The sequence below is a fragment of the Oryctolagus cuniculus genome, chromosome 21 (assembly GCF_964237555.1).
Source record: "Oryctolagus cuniculus chromosome 21, mOryCun1.1, whole genome shotgun sequence".
NCBI lineage: Eukaryota > Metazoa > Chordata > Mammalia > Lagomorpha > Leporidae > Oryctolagus > Oryctolagus cuniculus.
The window spans coordinates 27,408,787-27,427,242 of NC_091452.1; the positions used below are offsets into that span (position 1 = coordinate 27,408,787).

Sequence of the window (18,456 nt, forward strand, 5' to 3'; positions counted from 1 at the left end):
TGCTATCCATTGCAGCTGCCCCCGGAGGCTGTGAGCTACGTGGATTTTGTCACCTGTCTGGGTGCCGGGTCCACAGGAAGCCCGCCAAGAACGGTTCTCTTTTACCCTGGATGAAACTGTTGGGTCATTTCCCTGGTCCAGGCTGAAGGCAGCAGCCAGGACCTCCATCAGGGTCCATGTGAGTGGTAGGAGCCCAAACTCTTGGGCCATCCTCTGCTGCTTTCCCAGGCCCATTAGCAGGGAGCAGGATTGCAGGTGGAGCAGCTGGGACTCAAACCAGTGCCCATAAGGCATGCCTGCATCACGGGCGGTGGCTTTCCGCACTATGCTGCAGTGCTGGCCCCTGCCTTCTGCACTTTTTTCACCACTGTACTGGAGGCTCTAGCCAGCTGGAAAGGCAAGAAGCAGAAATGAAGGTGGGGCCAGGCATTGTGGCACAGCAGGCTAAGCCACTGCTTGGGGTATCCGCCGCTGCTTCCAACCCAGCCCCCAGCTAATGAACCCAGGAGGCAGCCGAGGAGGGCTCAAGTCCTTGGGTTCCTGCCACCTGTAGGCGAAACCAGGGTGGAGGTCCTAGCTTTTTGGCCTCACCCTGCTGTTTCAAGCATTAGGGGAGCAGAGCAGCGGATGGAAGCGCTCTCTCCCTCCATTTCTCTCTCTCTCTCTCTCTCTCTCTCTCTCTCTCTCTCTCATACAGATGGATGAGGAAGAAATGCACTCATTTTTATTTGCAGATGATGAGATTTTGTACATAGAAAATACAGGTGTCGGCGCTGTATTAGGGCAGGCTGCATAGTAGCCTGAGCTTACACCTGCAGCACTGGCATCCATGTGGACGCCGATTCAAGTCCCAGCTGCTCCACTTCTGATCCAGCTCTCTGCTATGGCCTGGGAAAGTAGTGGAAGATGGCCCAAGTCCTTGGGCCCCTGTACCCAAGTGGGAGACCCAGAGGAAGCTCCTGGCTCCTGGTTTTGGATTGGCTCAGCTCTGGCGGTTGTGGCCATCTGGGTAGTGAACCAGCGGATGGAAGACTCTCTTTCTCTCTCTCTCTCTGTCTCTTTCTCTCTCGGCCTCTTTGTAGCTCTGCCTTTCAAATAAATAAATCTTAAAAAAAAAAAAGACACAGACACAGGTGAAGATGCTCTCATCCCACATCGGAGCTGGGTTCAAGCCCTGGTTCTGGAGCCTGACTCCAGCTTCCTGCCAGTGTAGACTGGAGGTTCAACTCACTGATGTCCTGCCACCTTCCTGGGAAACATGGATGGAGTTCCTCGCTCCTGGTTTCCTTTGGCTCAGCCCAGCCCTTGTCGTTGCAGGTATTTGGGGAGTGACCCGAAGATGAGAGTTCTGTCTCTCCCCTTCCCACCCCTCCACCTCCCCTCCCCTCTCCCCTCTCCCCTCTCTTTCTGTCTTCCTTCCCCTCTCCCCTCCCCACCCCTCCACCTCTCCTCCCCTCTCCCCTCTCTTTCTGTCTTCCTTCCCCTCTCCCCTCCCCACCCCTCCACCTCCCTCCCCTCTCCCCTCTCCTTCCCTCTCCCCTCCCCTCTCCTCCCTTCCTCTCCTGGAACTTGGAGAGGAACCTGGGGCCCCAGAGAAATCATTTGGGGAGTTGCTGACTTAGTGTTGGAAATGGGGCTTTTGGGAGAGGTGAGAACTTCCTCCAGGAATGGGAAAATGGAGGATACAGGCCAGGGCAGCTTCTTGAGTCTGGAATGGGGGATAGACAGGAACAGGGAGGGGCCCAAGGTGGGGACACTCAGGCCTGGGCTGAGGGTGAACGGACGTGGAGGAGGAGCTGTCCCCGGGCCAGGTGGGGGGGGGGCAGATCAGTGACACGCTGCTGAGAGCAGCCACAGTGATCTCAAGGGCAGACCATCGCCTCCAGCTCTATAAAGACAGAGCCATGAGGCCAAGTTCCCATCACCAGCGAGTCCCTGCTCCCTCCTGTGATCCTATTCTGTGCCCATCAGGCTCCGCACTCAGGCACATGGACATCCAGCTCCCACTGGTGAGCTTGGGTCGCCCTGTGACGACTTGCATGTGCACCTGCCTCTCCTGATGCCCTTCCAGGTGGGCCGAGAGGCTGCAGGTGCTCTGGCCAGGTAGACCTGAGGCCAGGCGTGGTTTCGGCTCTCTGCCCTGCTGTGTTGCCCAACCCCAGGCAAGGAACGGCCAGGTCTCCCGTGGGCAGATGTCTCTCTTCGCTCCTCACTGCCTCTCTGGTGCTCAGACCCAGGTGTTACTCGGTGTGCCCTCCACAGGACCCCTGTAGAACCAAGCTTGAGTGGTTTCTTCCATGGGCAGATTCTGGAGCAGCTGAGACTGGGAGAGAACAAGAGGGAAGACATGTTTGACGTTGACAGAAAGAAAAAAGAACCTGAGGCTTGATTGTAAAATGTGCAGGCACAGAACAGACTGCCTCTTTGACCCAGAAGAACTGAATTATTTCCAAATTATTCTGAAACCTCTTTGAAATTAACGCATGGAGTACCTGGGCTTGATTCCCGCCTCCAGGCCCCTGCTAATGCACACCCCCTGGCAGGCACCGGGGAACGGCTCAAACACTAGTGCACCTGCCACCCTTGTGGGAGACCTGCATGGAGTGCCCGGCTCCCGCTTCGGCCTGGCCCAACCCCAGCCATAGTGAGCATTTGGGAGAGTGAACCAGCAGATGGGACCTCTGTCTCTCTGCCTCTCAAGTAAATATTTTCCAATGATATTTTTCAGAAGAATGATAACACGCTGTGTCCGTTAAAAGTCTTGGGATGGGGCCGGCGCCCGCGGCTCAGTAGGCTAATCCTCCTCCTTGCGGCGCCGGCACACCGGGTTCTAGTCCCGGTCGGGGCGCCGGATTCTGTCCCGGTTGCCCCTCTTCCAGGCCAGCTCTCTGCTGTGGCCAGGGAGTGCAGTGGAGGATGGCCCAGGTGCTTGGGCCCTGCACCCCATGGGAGACCAGAAGCACCTGGCTCCTGCCATCAGATCAGTGCGGTGCGCCAGCCGCAGCATGCCTGCCGTGGCAGCCATTGGAGGGTGAACCAATGGCAAAGGAAGACCTTTCTCTCTGTCTCTCTCTCTCACTGTCCACTCTGCCTGTCAAAAAAAAAAAAAAAAAAAAAAGTCTCGGGATGGATGGGAAAGGGAGGATCCCTATTTTCCTTGGCCTATGATGAGCCAATCTCCTCGTTTCAAAGTCACCTGATATTTTTGGTCCTCAGTACCTTTTGTGACTTCCTCTGAATAAGAGGAAGTCCGGCTGCCAGTCTGTTTAATGTACTTTAAACAAGTCAAAGCACAGATTTCTGTTCCTGCCTGCACGGTACATGGCTGCAGGCAGCTTCAAAGGGCAGGCTGACTGTGCTGTGGTTATGATATTGTAAACACTTCAAAGCCCCACATTGTATAGAAGTGAGGGGGACCAGCCTCTCGATATCATTGCTGTGTGACCTTCCGATGTGCCTGTGCTAGCGAAGATTAAATTTAGCTATCCGCAGACTATATATTTATGTAAAGACTCAGTTTATTTATCCTGTTTGCTCCAAGCAGGGCTTCTTAGCTCGCCCTCTGAAATGGTTATCCCTAGTGGCAAGTGTCTTGGTTCCTTGGCTTAAATCGGCAGATTGTTAAGGGCCCCGGGCGGGGGAAGTCTGTGGGGTCGGGGTTGGGGGGAGAGCTCGGTGCTCTGGCAGTGGGGTTGGGGCTAAGGAAGCCCCAACTCAGTCAGCAGGGTCTCTCCTGCAGAGAACTGCGTTCCTGGGGCTGCGGTGGGGTGGTGGAGCCGGGATGGGGTATTCCGAGGGTTTCAGGGCACAAACCTGGATTCTCAAAGCAAGAGAATTATTTTCCCCAGCTGCTCCACTTGGGACCCAGCTCCCTGCTGATGCACCTGGAAAAGCAGTAGAAGATGCCCAAGTGCTTGGGCGCCTGCACCCACGTGGGAGACCTGGAAGAAGCTCCTGGCTCCTGGCTTCGGCCTGGAGCAGCCCCAGCTCCTGCGGCCACTCGGGGAGTGAACCAGTGGTTGGAAAATCTCTCTCCCTCTACCTGGGAACATGTGATCTGATATGGGATGCCGGCATCACAGGCGGCAGCTTAACCTTCTGGGCTACGATACTGTCTCCTGCCTTCTACCATGGAATGGTTCTGTCCCGAGGGGCGGCAGACTCAAAGCAGCTAACCTGGCTGGTGTGAGAGAGCTGGGGCAGGAAGACTAGACCCTATTATGCACAGGGGCCTGGGGCACTGGGGCCAGGGCCTGGGGAGCAGCACACGTACCTGAGGAGAAGCCCACCCAGGCAGCACCACCGCCTGGTGAGTCCGTCGCCCGCCCACAGCCCTTGGAAGTGTAATCAGCCAGCCTGGGAGGCACCTGCCTCTCAGGAGCATGAGGGGCGTGGCCGTCTGACCGGAAGTGAGTAGGGGAGAGCTCTGCCCCTCCCCCTCCCACGCCACACCTGCAGGCTCCGAGTTCTGATGCGGACTGGCAGGCCAGGGGTTGGGGGTCCCCACTCCCCGAAGGCTCTGCGCGCAGGAAGTGGGTCAGGAGGCTTTGGCGGGTACCCGAGGGGCTGTGTAATCTCTTGCCGGCCTTGGCCCGGTGGCTGTGAGAACTCTGCCTGTTTTCGCTTCTTTGGAAGTGCTGATAAGAACAGAATCCAACAAAGGCCAAGCCGCCAAGCCCCGTGTTTCCTGGTTTAGGAAGTGAAAAAAGAAATGTGACTTTGGAAGTGCTGGGAACACTGCTCTGCCCCCACCCCAGGTACTTAACCTCCACCTCCTCCTCCCCCTTCCCCCATATTCCTCTTATTCTCTTTTATTTTGAGAGAGACCCAGAGAATTCCCATCCACTGATTCACTCCCCAAATACCTGCAACAACCAATGCTGGGCTAGGCAGAGCCAGGAGCCAGAAACTCAATCCAGGTCTCCCATAGGGTGGCAGGGACCTGAGTCCTTGGGCCATCACCTGTTACACCCTGGCAAGGTGCATTAGCAAGGAGTGATCCAGCTCTCTGCTAATGGCCTGGGGAAGCAGCGGAAGATGGCTCAGACCTTGGGCCCCTGCATCCACATAGGAGACCCAGAAGAAGCTCCTGGCTCCTGGCTTCCACCTGGCCCAGCCGCAGCCATTGCAGCCATTTGGGGAGTGAACCAGCGGATGGAAGACCTCTCTCTCTGTTTCTCCCTCTCTGTGTCTGTAACTCTGCCTCTCAAATAAATAAATAAATCTTTTAAAAGAAAAAAAAAACACTTGTGAGATACACATCACGTGACATTTGCCGCTGTCACCAATTTGCATGTACATGTCAGGGCACGGGCAGTCATCAGCACCATCCAATTCCGGAAGTTTCCACCACGCATACCTGCAGCTCTGTGTCCATTAATCACCACGCCCCATTCCCATGGTTTCTCAGGAGCCGAGAAGTGAGCTGCTTCCCCAGCTGCCATCTGTGCTGGTGCCAGGGGCCAGGGGCCAGGCTGGGTTCCTCCTGATGGGGGTGCCCGGGCCAGCAGTCTCCCATCACCCAACCCAGGATGGAGCCCCGTCTGAAGACAGCTATTTCTGTTCCAAAGGAAAGGGATCTTGGTGACATCACTGGTCTGCCTGGTCATCACAGCGGACGTGTATTGGTTTCCGGCTGTCTTGAAACTTTTTTGTCCTGTGCTGAGCCGGGAGATGCAGCAAGCAACTGGTCAACCTCACACAGGCCCTCAGCATGTGGCAGAGGTGAAGGGAGTGGCCCTCTGAGGCCAGGCACGGGGTGGGGGAGGCTGAGAGACAGAGAGAAAGTGTTCCATCTGCTGGTTTATTCCCCACATGCCTGCAGGAACTGGATCCGGGCCAGGGAGCTCTTCCACGTAAGTGACAGGAACCCAACTTCTTGAGTCATCACGCTGCCTTCCCAGGAAGCTGGAGTCAGGAGGCAGAGCTGGGAGTTGAGGAACTGAGGTCAGGCACTCTGACGTGGGGGTCTCGGCCAGCATCTTCACTCCTGGACCAAATGCCCCCACCCTCCACCCTCCCCTCTGCTCTCCTAGCACCCTTCATATAAGGCTTTGGAGGACAGAGTCTTCTCTAAGATTTTTATTTATTTATTTGAAAGTCAGAGTTACACAGAGGAGGAGAGGCAGAGAGAGAGAGAGAGAGAGAGAGAGAGAGAGAGGTCTTCTATGCACTGGTTCACCCCCCAATTGGCTGCAACGGCAGGAGCTGTGCTGATCTGAAGCCAGGAGCCAGGAGCTTCTTCCAGCTCTCCTATGTGGGTGCAGGGGCCCAAGCACTTGGGCCATCTTCTACTGCTTTCCCAGGCCATAGCAGGGAGCTGGATCAGACATGGAGCAGCCAGGACTGGAACCGGCGCCCATATAGGATGCCGGCACTGCAGGTGGTGGTTTTACCACTACACCCAGTGCCGGCTCTAGGGGACAGAGTCTAACGCAGGGGCCTCTGGGACATTTTTCGCCATTCAAAGATTGCAGCCCTAGCACCTGGTCCATGCTGATGGCGGAGAGGCAGAAGACAGGCACAGAGCCAGGTGCAGGGAGCAGGCAGCCAGCCCCAAGCCAGCACAGCAGGAGGGCCGCCCTGAGGCTTGGGGTTCAGGCTCAAGCTACCCCGGCCTGGGTGTGTCCCTCAGCCAGGTCACCAGGGCAGGGAGCGGGTCTGCATCTATGTCCTCATGGATTCCAGGGATTGTGGCTTTGAGTGACTCGCCTCTTCCCACTCCTGGATTCAATCGCTAGAGCACCTGTTCTCAGGGGGAAGCCGCACAGGCTGCTGTGGATCTGGGGGAACGTCCAAAGCCAGAGCCGCCACTGCCCTGAGCAACGCCGCTGCTAGAGGGGCGCTGTGGTGTGAACTCTGACCTCTGACCCCGCTTGCTCTGTGCTACTCCACTCTGTTTTTGTTTTTTGTTTTTTGTGGTTTTTTTTTTTGCTGCTGATGGCAGCAGGAGTTCACATACTGCCCTCCAATGACCCCTGGGTATGTGGGGGGTGGCAGAGAAAGAGGTGGTGAGGGACAGGCAGGGGCCACCTCCACCATGGGCACGGAGCGGGTATGGATCCCACCTCCACCTGCCTGAACTCTGGTGCCTGGAGCTCAGACTGGTCATCACGTTGTTCCTTGGTTATAGGGGCTGGGCGGGGGGATTTCACAGCCCATGAAAAGGATGTGAAATTCCAGTTGCGGACGCTCATTAAAAGGGCTTTATGGGAAGAGTTGCGCCGCGTGTTTCCGTAGCGTATGGGATCGCTTTTGCAGAGTTCAGCGGTTATGAGACAGAGAGAGACCGGGAATCCCACAGAGGGCGACCTGTTTACCACCCAGGCCCTTTCCAGAAGCCACTGCTGAGCCCATCCTGGGCTGCCCCTTCTGCTCCTGCAGCTGCTGGCCTGAGGCTTCTTAGATACCTGCATCTCTCAGGTACGGATTTATTTACTTATTTAAAAAGCAGAGAGAGAGAATGAGAGAGAGAGAGAGAGAGAGAGAGAGAGAGAGAGAGATATCTTTCATATTCATATTCTGGTTCACTCTCCAAATGACTACAACAGCCAGCTCGTGGCAGGCTGAGGCCAGGAGCCAGGAGCTTCTTCCGGGTCTCCCATGTGAGTGCAGGGGCCCAAGCACTTGGGTCATCTTCAGTTGCTTTCCCAGGTGCATTAACAGGGAGCTGGATCAGAAGCGGAGCAGCCAGGACCCAAACAAGCACCCACTGGGATGCTGGCATCAGAGGCTGTGTCTTAACCCATTTTGCCATAATGTCAGCCCCATTTTTTCTTTCAACATATGAAATAAGAATATATTTTCATTTATGTAGTACGAGACGGTGGAAGCACTACTTACCACAATATACCCGATGATATGACTTCCACACGGGTTTTACCCTCTCTCGCTGGATCAGCTACCACAGATGAGAGACAACATGGGGTACCTGTCCTCCAGGGGCCAGCTTATTTCAATTGGCCTCCTGGCCTGCGGTTGCGTTCATTTTGTTGCAAATGTGAATTCAGGAAATCACATCCTACAGAGAAACGGGCTTCCAGGAAGCTGCCTCTGGCCCTTTCCCACCAGCCCTGCCTCTCACCAGGTTACCATCACCCCAGTCACCCTGACAAAGCTGAGTCCGTCCACGCCCCTGCCCACACAGTGAGCCCCCCCCCCCCCCCCGCCGGCGGCCAGCAGCTGCACTTCTCTAGAGGGGGGCGGGGCGCAAGCCTTGTCGGGGTCTGTGCGGCAAGTGTGCAGTTCCCCTCCGGGAGCCCCTGCTGCGTTTGCTTTCGGAGGGGTCAGGCGCAGGATGCGACGTGTCTCCTGCCCCCACCCCGCGCGCCCCCGCCGTGTGACAGTCGAGTGAAGTCACGCCAGGTGTTTCCCGCCAGAGCGGGGCGGGGAGGCTTTCCAAAGAAGCCGGGCTGGGCTGCCACCACCCTCAGCACCAGCATTGTTTAGAGCCGTCCTCCCACTCCCTCTGTCAAGATGGTATCTCCCATCCCCCCCCCCTTACAGGACAGTTCTCAGCTCCCTCCCAGCTGGTTGACCTTCACAGCTGACCTTCAAATAGCACCGCCCCCGCCCTGCCCCCCCCCACACACCATGTGGCTTTGATGAGCAGCCCACTCCTAGAAGCTGCCACCCCCTGACCCTGATCCAGGCCAGTGCCCCAGATCCGACCCAGCTCACCACCACCGTGGATTTTATGGAGTGACAACGGGTGCGTCTGCTCTGCCACCCCACTTCGCTTTTGAGACAACCTTCAGCAAATAGTGATTTTTTTTTTTTTTTTTTGACAGGCAGAGTGGACAGTGAGAGAGAGACAGAGAGAAAGGTCTTCCTTTTGCCGTTGGTTCACCTTCCAATGGCCGCCACGGCCGGCATGCTGTGGCCGGCGCACCGCGCTGATCCGAAGGCAGGAGCCAAGTGCTTCTCCTGGTCTCCCATGGGGTGCAGGGCCCAAGCACTTGGGCCATCCTCCACTGCCTTCCCGGGCCACAGCAGAGAGCTGGCCTGGAAGAGGGGCAACCAGGACAGAATCTGGTGCCCCGATCGGGACTAGAACCCGGTGTGCCGGCGCCGCAAGGTGGAGGATTAGCCTAGTGAGCTGCGGTGCCGGCCCAAATAGTGATTTCCACCAGGGACTTGGGATCCAGCACCGAGCGGCCTGGCTGGTGACAGCTTATGCATGCTACCCAAGCATTTGCCAAGGGCAGTGGAGGGGCTGTGTTCAGGCTTGGGGAGGGGGGCAGGCAAGAGTCTCTCTGAGGAAGTCACACCTGAAGGAAGTAAGCCACAAACTGAGGCAGCTGAGTCCTGGGGAGTGGGAACCTAGCCTGTGTCTGGGATGATTCATGAAAGGGCTGGCAGCCAGCAGCCCTGCTGGGGCCTTAGGAGGGGAGCACATCCCGGCCTTACTGGGATGGCTGTGTTAGCCCTGCGCCTCAGTGGCTCATGGGAGAGTGTCCAGGGCAGAGATGTGGCCAGCTCCTGAGGACAGTGTTATAGTCCATTCCTGGGGACAGTAGAGTGGGACTGAACCAGTCTTACCTTTGGGCCTCAGAGGCTCAGATTCCAGGAGCTGCAGCGTCCTGGGTAGGAAGACACTCAGTTTCTGATTCCCTTCTCTCTCCCTGAAATTGGCTGTGAATTCCATTCAAGTCTCCATGTGGGTGGCAGGGACGTGAGCCATCATTGCCGCCCCAGGGTTTGCATTAGCAGGGAGTCACAGCTGGATCTGGGGACTTAATTCCAGGTACAGGGATACGTGTTAACCTCTTGGCTAAACACTCACTCCATTTGCACGTTTTTTATTTGGGTTGACTTTGTTGTTATTGTTGAGTTCTAAGAGTTCTCCGTATATTGTGGATATTAACTTTATAAAAAAAAAAAAAAAAGATCTATGGGGGCTGGTGCTGTGGTGTAGTGGGCTAGGCCTCTGCCTGTGGTGCCGGCATCCCATATGGGTGCTGGTTTGAGTCCTGGCTGCTCCACTTTTTTTTTTTTTTTTTTTGACAGGCAGAGTGGACAGTGGGAGAGAGAGACAGAGAGAAAGGTCTTCCTTTGCCGTTGGTTCACCCTCCAATGGCCGCCGCGGCCGGCGCGCTGCGGCCGGCGCACCGCGCTGATCCGATGGCAGGAGCCAGGAGCCAGGTGCTTTTCCTGGTCTCCCATGGGGTGCAGGACCCAAGCACCTGGGCCATCCTCCACTGCACTCCCTGGCCACAGCAGAGGGCTGGCCTGGAAGAGGGGCAACCGGGACAGAATCCGGCGCCCCGACCGGGACTAGAACCCGGTGTGCCGGCGCCGCTAGGCGGAGGATTAGCCTAGTGAGCCGCGGCGCCGGCCTGGCTGCTCCACTTTTGATCCAGCTCTCTGCTGTGGCCTGGGGAAGCAGTGGGGATGGCCCAAGTCCTTAGGCCCCTGCACCCATGTGGAAGACCCGGAAGAAGCTCCTGGCTCCTGGCTTCAGATCAGCCCAGGTCCGGCCATTGTGGCCATCTAGGGGAGTGAACCAATGGGTGGAAGATCTCTCTCTCCCTCTGTGTCTGTAACTCTACCTCTTAAATAAATCAATAAAATTATTTTTTACTTTTAAAAAGAGAGAGAGGAGAGACAGAGAGAGAGCTCTTCCATTCACTGGTTCACTCTCCAAATGGCTGCAACTGCTGGGGCTGGGCCAGGCCAAAGCCAGGAACCAGAAGCTTCATCTGGGTCTCCCACATGGGTGGCAGGGGCTCAAGCACTTGGACCATCTTCTGCTGCTTTTCCCAGGCCATTAGCAAAGAGTGGGTCTGGAGTGGAGCAGCTGGGACTTGAACTGGTGCCCATATAGGACGCCGGCACTGCAGGCGGAGGCTTAGCCCACTGTGCCATAGCACCTGCTCCAAGAGATGTGATCTGTAAACAGGTGATTCCTTTAAGACAAGGTCCTGAGGGTGGGCCCTGAGCCAGCACAGCTGGTGCCTTAGGGTGAAGAGGGGTGGAGCACCCAGACACACACAGAGGGACACAGGGACAGGACAGAATCCACAGATGCCTCTCACAGAGGACTCAGGAGGAGCCCACCATCCTTGGGGTCTTCCACCCTCAAGAATTGGGAGAAAAAGGAAGGTGCTTGCAGCCGACATTGTGGTATAGTGGGTTAAGCAGCTACCTGCATGGGCACTGGTTTGAGTCCCGGCTGCTCCACTTCCCATCCAGCTCCTTGCTAATGTGCCTGGGAAAGCAGCAGAAGATGGCCCAAGTGCTTGGGCCCCTGCACCTGCGTGGGAGACCTGGAAGAAGCTCCTGACTTTGGCCTGGCCCAGCCCCAGCAGTTGAGGCCATTTGGGGAGTGAACCAGAGGATGGAAGATCTATTTCTATCTTTCTCTCTCTCTCTCTAATTCTGCCTTTCTTAAAAAAAAATATTTATTTTTATTTATTTGAAAGAGTTACAGAGAGAGGTAGAGACAGAGAGAGGTCTTCCAACCGCTGGTTCACTCCCCAGATGGCCGCAATGGCCAGAGCTGCACTGATCCGAAGCCAGGAGCCAGGAGCTTCTTCCGGGTCTCCCATGTGGGTGCAGGAGTCCAACGACTTGGGTCATCCTCCACTGCTTTCCCAGGCCACAGCAGAGAGCTGGATTGGAAGCGGAGCAGCTGAGACTAGAACCAGCGCCCATATGGGATGCCGGCGCTGCAGGCCAGAGCTTTAACCTGCTGCGCCACAACGCCAGCTCCTAATTCTGCCTTTTAAAAAAATTAAAATAAATTAAAAAAAACACACCCATGGCCTTTGTTATTGTGGCTACAGGAAAGTAATACATCTATCCCACTGCACACTCTTTTTCCCACTATGAGCGTGTGAGTCACTTATTAACTCCGGTCGCCATTTGTCACTGTCACTGTTAATGTGAAACTCTCCAAAGAGTGACTTTGGCGTTGGCAGGCCCTGGCGGCTAGGAACCCAGTATCCGGTCATAAATGGTACGTCCCTGATTGAAATGCCACTTGCCCTTGGCTTCCCGGAGCCCTTGGCCACAGCCCAATCGTACGTTCCAAAGAGGGAATAGTTCCATTGATTTAAGAAGTCAGTCTTGGGTTGGACATTTTGCGGGGTGCTAGATGGACCTGCGTCCCGCATCGGAGAGCCTGGGTTCACTGCCCAGCTCTGCTCTGGGTTCCAGCTTCCGGCTGTTGATGCATTTACCCTCCCGGGAGGCAGCAGGTGACGCCTCAAGTGCTTAGGTCCCTGCCACCCACGTGCGAGCCTGGACTGGGTTCCCCGATTGCAGCTTAGGCCTGGCCACTGCGGACATTTGGGGAGTGGGTGAACTTCCTCTCCCTCTCTCTCCCTCTCTCCCTGTCTCTCTCTCTCTCTCTCTCTCTCTCTCTCTCTGTCACCATGCCTCTCAAAAATGTAAATTACCTTGATTTACACAAACACAACACAGCCCCTGGGTCCAGGGGTTCGCCATCCACCTGCTTGGGTCTCTGAGGCTATGAATTCTGGCTAGTCCATCTGGGGCAGCCATTCTCCCCAGCTGAGAAGCACGGCCCGTGGTCCCGAAGGTCCCTCCGCTTGGTGGAAGCTGTGTTAAGTGAGTCCAACAAATGAACGTGCGTATTTTCTCTAGGGGGAAATTCTTGTGTATTATTTTAGCTCAAAACATCTCTCACACACAATGACTAATCAGGAATAATAATAATTAAAAAACAACAAAAAAAAAAGAACCTCGGTTTGTCCCACCCGCCCAGCTGGCGGGTCTGTAAGATGTGCGGCCAACAAGAGGCAGCTGGGAAGGAACGTGTGGGGCGCCTTATTATTATTATTATTATTTTTTTTTTTTTGCTATGATTTTGGGCCAGGCAAAAGGTGCGTTCTTGATGGTTGGAGAGGAAGGCCCCTCTTGAAGCTATTCCTGTTTTGTCTCTCTGGAATTCAGAGATAATCTCCAAGCCTTTCCCCCTCCCTGCCTCTTGAGTGGAGGAGGCCTGGAACCCGGTGTCACGAGAGAGAGAGAGAGACAGAGAGAGACAGAGACAGAGAGACAGAGAGACAGAGACAGAGAGAGAGAGAGACTGAGTTAGCTTCCCCTCCACTTGCCTAATCTCCCAAGGGAAGTCTAATCTTTTCCACACAGAACCTCTGGAGGCCAGTAACACTGCAGGCATGAGAGGCGAGATGGTTACATTGTTGCCACCAAGAAAGCAAGTTTGTTTTTCTTGCATTTCTTTTTCCCTTCAGGAAAGCTGTGGATTAAGAGCCCCATAGAGATTACTCTCGCACCCCTGGTTCTGGCTTTCCCCTTATTGTTCCAGCTGCCTTTTTAATCACCGAGATCTCTGTCAAGTTCAATGCCATTCTTATTTCATGTGCTTGTTCCCGCTCTGCCCGGGGGCAGGCCCGGCCTCCGCCTGTGGCTCCCGTGGGGATGCTCTTAGCCTTCCTTTCATGTCCCCAACTGTGTGGAGTGGCCCTGAAGCCAGCGTGGGTGTCGGCAGGAGGACAGCCTCACGGTCGCTCCAGTGGGCTGTCCGCTGGGGCATTTCCCAGTCTGGTCGCTTGTCCTTGCTTGTTGGGGTGGGGGGGAGTCTGTGGCATGGGGGGTTGGTGCACGGGAGGCCTGAGCATGGGGTGGGACGGAGGGCTGTCCTGGCTACATGTGATTGCAAGGGAAGAATTTATTACACGGCCTGATGCCACAACAGAGACAGGGAGACCAGAGGCAGAGCTCACACAGCAGCAGGTGCAGGCGTTGGGGTCCAAGAGCTATCCTATGGAGGTCCTGAAATGTTTCGATGTGCATGGTGGTAGTTAAACAGGTAGGGAGTGGGGGTCTCAGGGTCAGGTCAAGTTCAGACAGGGTGGTGGGGGGGAGGAATTAAGGCTGGATCCATGGGGAGTGAGGAGCCCTTCCAAGAGAGTCACTGTCTAGCTGCCGACCAACGCCTCCCCACACCCCAGTTGGTTACCCTCAACTTCCCCTCCAGAGCGGCAGAGGTGGGCGCCATTCCTGATTGCCAAGGCTGGCAGAGAAGTGACAGCACAGGAAGTAGGGATAATGACTTAAGAGGGGCTACCTGGCTGAGGAGCTGCTGGGGTACAGCCTGAGGCTGAGTGAGGCAGCTGGTGCTCGGAGCACCCCGGAGCCACCCTAACAGCCACGGGTAACGGCACTTGGGGCATGCAAGTGCCTGGCCAGGATGCCACCAGCTGGTCCCCAGCTCCCGAGGACTTCCTGGGGTGTGTGTTGGGTGTGTAGGGCTCCAGTCAGAGTGCACGGGGTCCTGCTGCACACACGCACTGCTCCCTGGAGCACCTGCAGACTGGGCCTGGTAGCTGGCGCCTCTCCATGAGGGTGTGACTGACCCCCAGGTTCTGATGCTGCTGCCAAGAATGGAGCAGGGTCCTGATCGGGCAGCTGTGACCTGGTGTCCACTTCCATTTCCCTTCTGCTCCCATCTTTGTCCGTGAGCAGGGCCCAAGCACGTGGGCCATCCTCCACTGCCTTCCCAGGAGCATGAGCAGGGAGCTGAATAGGAAATGGAGCAGCCAGGATTCGAACCCGTGCTTCGATCTGGGAGGCCGGTGTCAACAGTGGCAGCTAAAAGCACTGCACCACCACGCCAGCCCCTGGCTGTCAGTTTAGCACAGACGAGGGATCACACCACTCCCACTCCTACCACCGCCATTTCCTCTTCTTCTTGGCCAGGGCTGCATTTTCAGAAACGGGGCTCCCCTTCCCGAAGCCCCCTGCCTCCCTGGCTTGTAGGCCCCACCCTCCTGTTGTTTGCTCACTGCTGGTTTTCTGCACACCGTGGGTAGAGAAACTTTCTTCTTCCAAGGGCCATTTGGAGATTTACAACATCATTTGCAAGCCACAGTAAGTTAGCAACTTAAAAATCAGCCTGCCTCGGGCCGGCGCTGTGGCATAGCGGGTAAAGCCGCCACCTGCAGCACCAGCATCCCATATGGGTGCCGGTTTGAGTCCCGGCTGCTCCACTTCGGATTCGGCTCCCTGCTAATGCACCTGGGAGAGCAGCAGAAGACGGCCCAAGTGCTTGGGCCCCTGTGACTGTTAGGCAGGAAGTTAGAAGTTAGCCTGTGTGTACGTGAGAGGGGCCTGAAGACCAGCACCTACTGTGGGAGCTCCGCACAAGCCCAGTGTTTGTGCTGCAAAGTCCTGCTCAGACCCTGGTACCCTTCCAGGGGGGCCCAGCCCTTCCCCCAAGGAAAGCACCCAGGAGAATTCTCTCTGCTCAGGACCAAGCGGGTTGCCTGACCTGCTAACATGGGCCAAAAAACCTTCACAGACGCCCTAGGGGAAGCCCCTCTGCTCTGCCCTGTGCCAGCAAGTCTGGGGAGGAATTTGCTAATTTTCACCCATCAAACCCTTCCGCCAGGGCTCCCCATCCTCTGTCCTGGAGGAGAGGGGGAGGTGGGTAAAGAGACTCCATTAAAAGCCAGGAGTCTAAACAAGGACTTTGTGCTCAGCTCTCTGCGCTGCTGAACGTCCGTCTGGCTGGCCTGCCCAGGTGCGTTCTCTCCACTCAACCATGTAACCTCGCTCCCCACCCCCAACCCCGGTCGGAGTGACTGGGTGCTCTCTCTGTTCCTTGCATTTTTTTTTTTTTTTTTTTTTTTGACAGGCAGAGTGGACAGTGAGAGAGAGAGACAGAGAGAGAAAGGTCTTCCTTTGCCGTTGGTTCACCCTCCAATGGCCGCCGCTGCAGCCGGCGCACCGCGCTGATCCGATGGCAGGAGCCAGGAGCCAGGTGCTTTTCCTGGTCTCCCATGGGGTGCAGGGCACAAGCACCTGGGCCATCCTCCACTGCACTCCCTGGCCATAGCAGAGAGCTGGCCTGGAAGAGGGGCAACCGGGACAGAATCCGGCGCCCCAACCGGGACTAGAACCCGGTGTGCCGGCGCCGCAAGGTGGAGGATTAGCCTATTGAGCCACGGCGCCGGCTCTGTTCCTTGCATTCTAACAGATGCCCTATCCCTAATAAAACCTTCTTATGGGCCAGCGCTGCGGCTCATTAGGCTAATCCTCCGCCTTGCAGCGCTGGCACACAGGGTTCTAGTCCCAGTCGGGGCACCGGATTCTGTCCCGGTTGCCCCTCTTCCAGGCCAGCTCTCTGCTGTGGCCAGGGAGTGCAGTGGAGGATGGCCCAAGTGCTTGGGCCCTGCACCCCATGGGAGACCAGGAGAAGCACCTGGCTCCTGCCATCGGATCTGCGCGGTGTGCCTGCCGCAGCGCGCCAGCCGCGGCAGCCATTGGAGGGTGAACCAACGGCAAAAAGGAAGCCCTTTCTCTCTGTCTCTCTCTCTCACTGTCCACTCTACCTGTCAAAAAAAAAAATTTTTTTTTTTTAAAAAAACCTTCTTACTTTTCTTCCTACTTCGCTGTCTCATGCCTGATTTCTTTCTTGCATGACAAGAGGAACCCCACGGCTTCCACGGCTGTTTTCTCCGGGGACACGACCACCTGTCCTGAACCCCAGAGGTGGTCATCTCCTGGCCGTCACCATCCCAGACTTAAACTTTGTGCCCCCAGCCCCTGGCGATCCCGGCTCTATACTTTCCATCGCTCCGAATGTGACGGTTTGTTTGCGCCTGGCTGTTTTTCCTGAGCAGGACCTTGAGGCCCTCAAGGGCCATCACGTTGCCGCCCGTGTCAGGATGCCCTTCCCTCTTACGGCTCAGTATGATTCCACCCTAGTGCAAGTATGATTCTACCCGACCTGGGGCGCGTTCCTTCCTCTGTGGGAGGACCCTTAGGTTGCTGCTCCCTTGTGGCCGTCGCGAGTAAGTGCTGCCAGGAATGCGGTAAGGTTTGAACGATCCCTTTGCCGGGGTTTGGGATGGAACCAGGTACTTCACTGTGCGACTTTGGTGCTTTCCCTGCAGGCTAAATGTCTGTTGCCAACTAATAGTACTTTTAGTCGGCAGACTATAATTGCATATGCATATGGGGTACAATGGCGCATTTGAAACTTACTCTAGGTTATTCTACATAATAGCTCATGTTCGACTACAGCTGTGCAAGGTAGCTCTTTTCTCCCTTTTTTTTTTCCTGTAAAGATTTATTTATTTACTTGAGAGGTAGAGTTGCAGAAAGAGAGAGGGAGAGACAGAGACAGAGAGAGAGGTCTTCCATCCACTGGTTCACTCCCCAAATGGCAGCAACAGCCGGAGCTGGGCCAATCTGAAACCAGGACCCAGGAGCTTCTTCTGGGTCTCCCACGTGGGTGCAGGGGCCCAAGCACTTGGACCATCTTCCACTGCTTTTCCCAGGCGCATTAGCAGGGAGCTGGATTGGAAGTGGAGCAGCTGGGACTCGAACCTGCACCCACTTGAGATGCCAGCATCACCAGAGATGGGTTTACCCATTGCGCCACAACACCAGCTCCTTTTAATTTTTTTTTTCTTGATTCCACCTTCCTGCCAGTGCAGAAATTGGAAGGTAGCAGGTGACTGCTGGAGTAACTGAGTCCCTGCCACCCACGGGAGACCTGGATGGAGTTTTGGGCTCTGGACTTTGGCCTGAGCCGGCTCCCAGCTATTGTGGACATTGGGAGGAGTGAACCAGTGGATGAGGGCTCTCTGTCTCTCAAATAGAACCCAAAAGTTACCCCCTGCCAGAAGGCTGAATTTGGAGGGCCTCTTAGCGCCCCTCCCCCCAGAGCTTCCCAGGGGAGGGTGGAGGAGGAGGAGAGGAGGAGGAGCCTCCGACAGGGCCAAGCATCCGCGTGGAAGGGGCTCTCGGCTCCTCTCCTTGCCCTGCCCCGGCTGAGGGAGGCAGCGGCCCCTACCTTGCACCGTCTCATTGCTGGGGCTTCCGGACCACATAAACCACCGCTTCCATTCGCCAGCTTCCCCCAGAACTGGTTCCTATCCGTGCTTCCCACGCAGCCGTGAGAGCCGGCGGCGCCCCGGGGAGCAGGTGCACTCCCCCTGTAGCGGAGGTGCTGGGTTCGCAGTCTGCCCTTGGCTGCAGGAATGGGCGACGTGAGTCCCGGGGCTGTGCTGCCCTCTAGTGGAAAGAGAGCGACGGCGCAGGGGGCCCTGACTCCCCCAGGGAAGGATGATAGCTTTGCAGAGTCTTGTGGTTTTTTTGTTAAGATTTATTTATTTATTTGAAAGGCAAAGTTACAGAGAGAGAGAAAGAGAGATCTGGTTCACTCCCCAAATGGCTGCAACGGCCAGAGCTAGGCCTATCCGAAGCCTGGAGCCAGGAGCTTCTTCCGGGTCTCCCAAGTGGGTGCAGGGGCCCAGGCACTTGGGCCATCCTCTACTGCCCTCCAGGGCACACCAGCAGGGAGCTGGATCGTACAGGGAGCAGCTGGGTCTCGAACCAGCGCCCCTATGGGATGTCGGTGCTTCAGGCCAGGGCATTAACCCACTACACCACAGTGCCGGCCCCACACCCCATATTTTTTAAGATTTATTTATTTGAATAATGTATTTATTCACCCTG

The 18,456-nt window shown here is 56.1% G+C and overlaps 1 long non-coding RNA gene across 1 annotated transcript; it reads right to left on the reverse strand.

Moving 5' to 3' along the window:
• Positions 1 to 2,135: 2,135 nt before the first annotated feature.
• Positions 2,136 to 5,962, reverse strand: LOC103346262 (uncharacterized). Its single transcript, XR_011385130.1, has 3 exons — positions 5,360 to 5,962; positions 4,453 to 4,687; positions 2,136 to 2,323 (listed from the first exon to the last, which is right to left on the reverse strand). It is a non-coding gene; the product is annotated as an uncharacterized lncRNA (long non-coding RNA).
• Between the last annotated feature and the right edge of the window lie 12,494 nt (positions 5,963 to 18,456).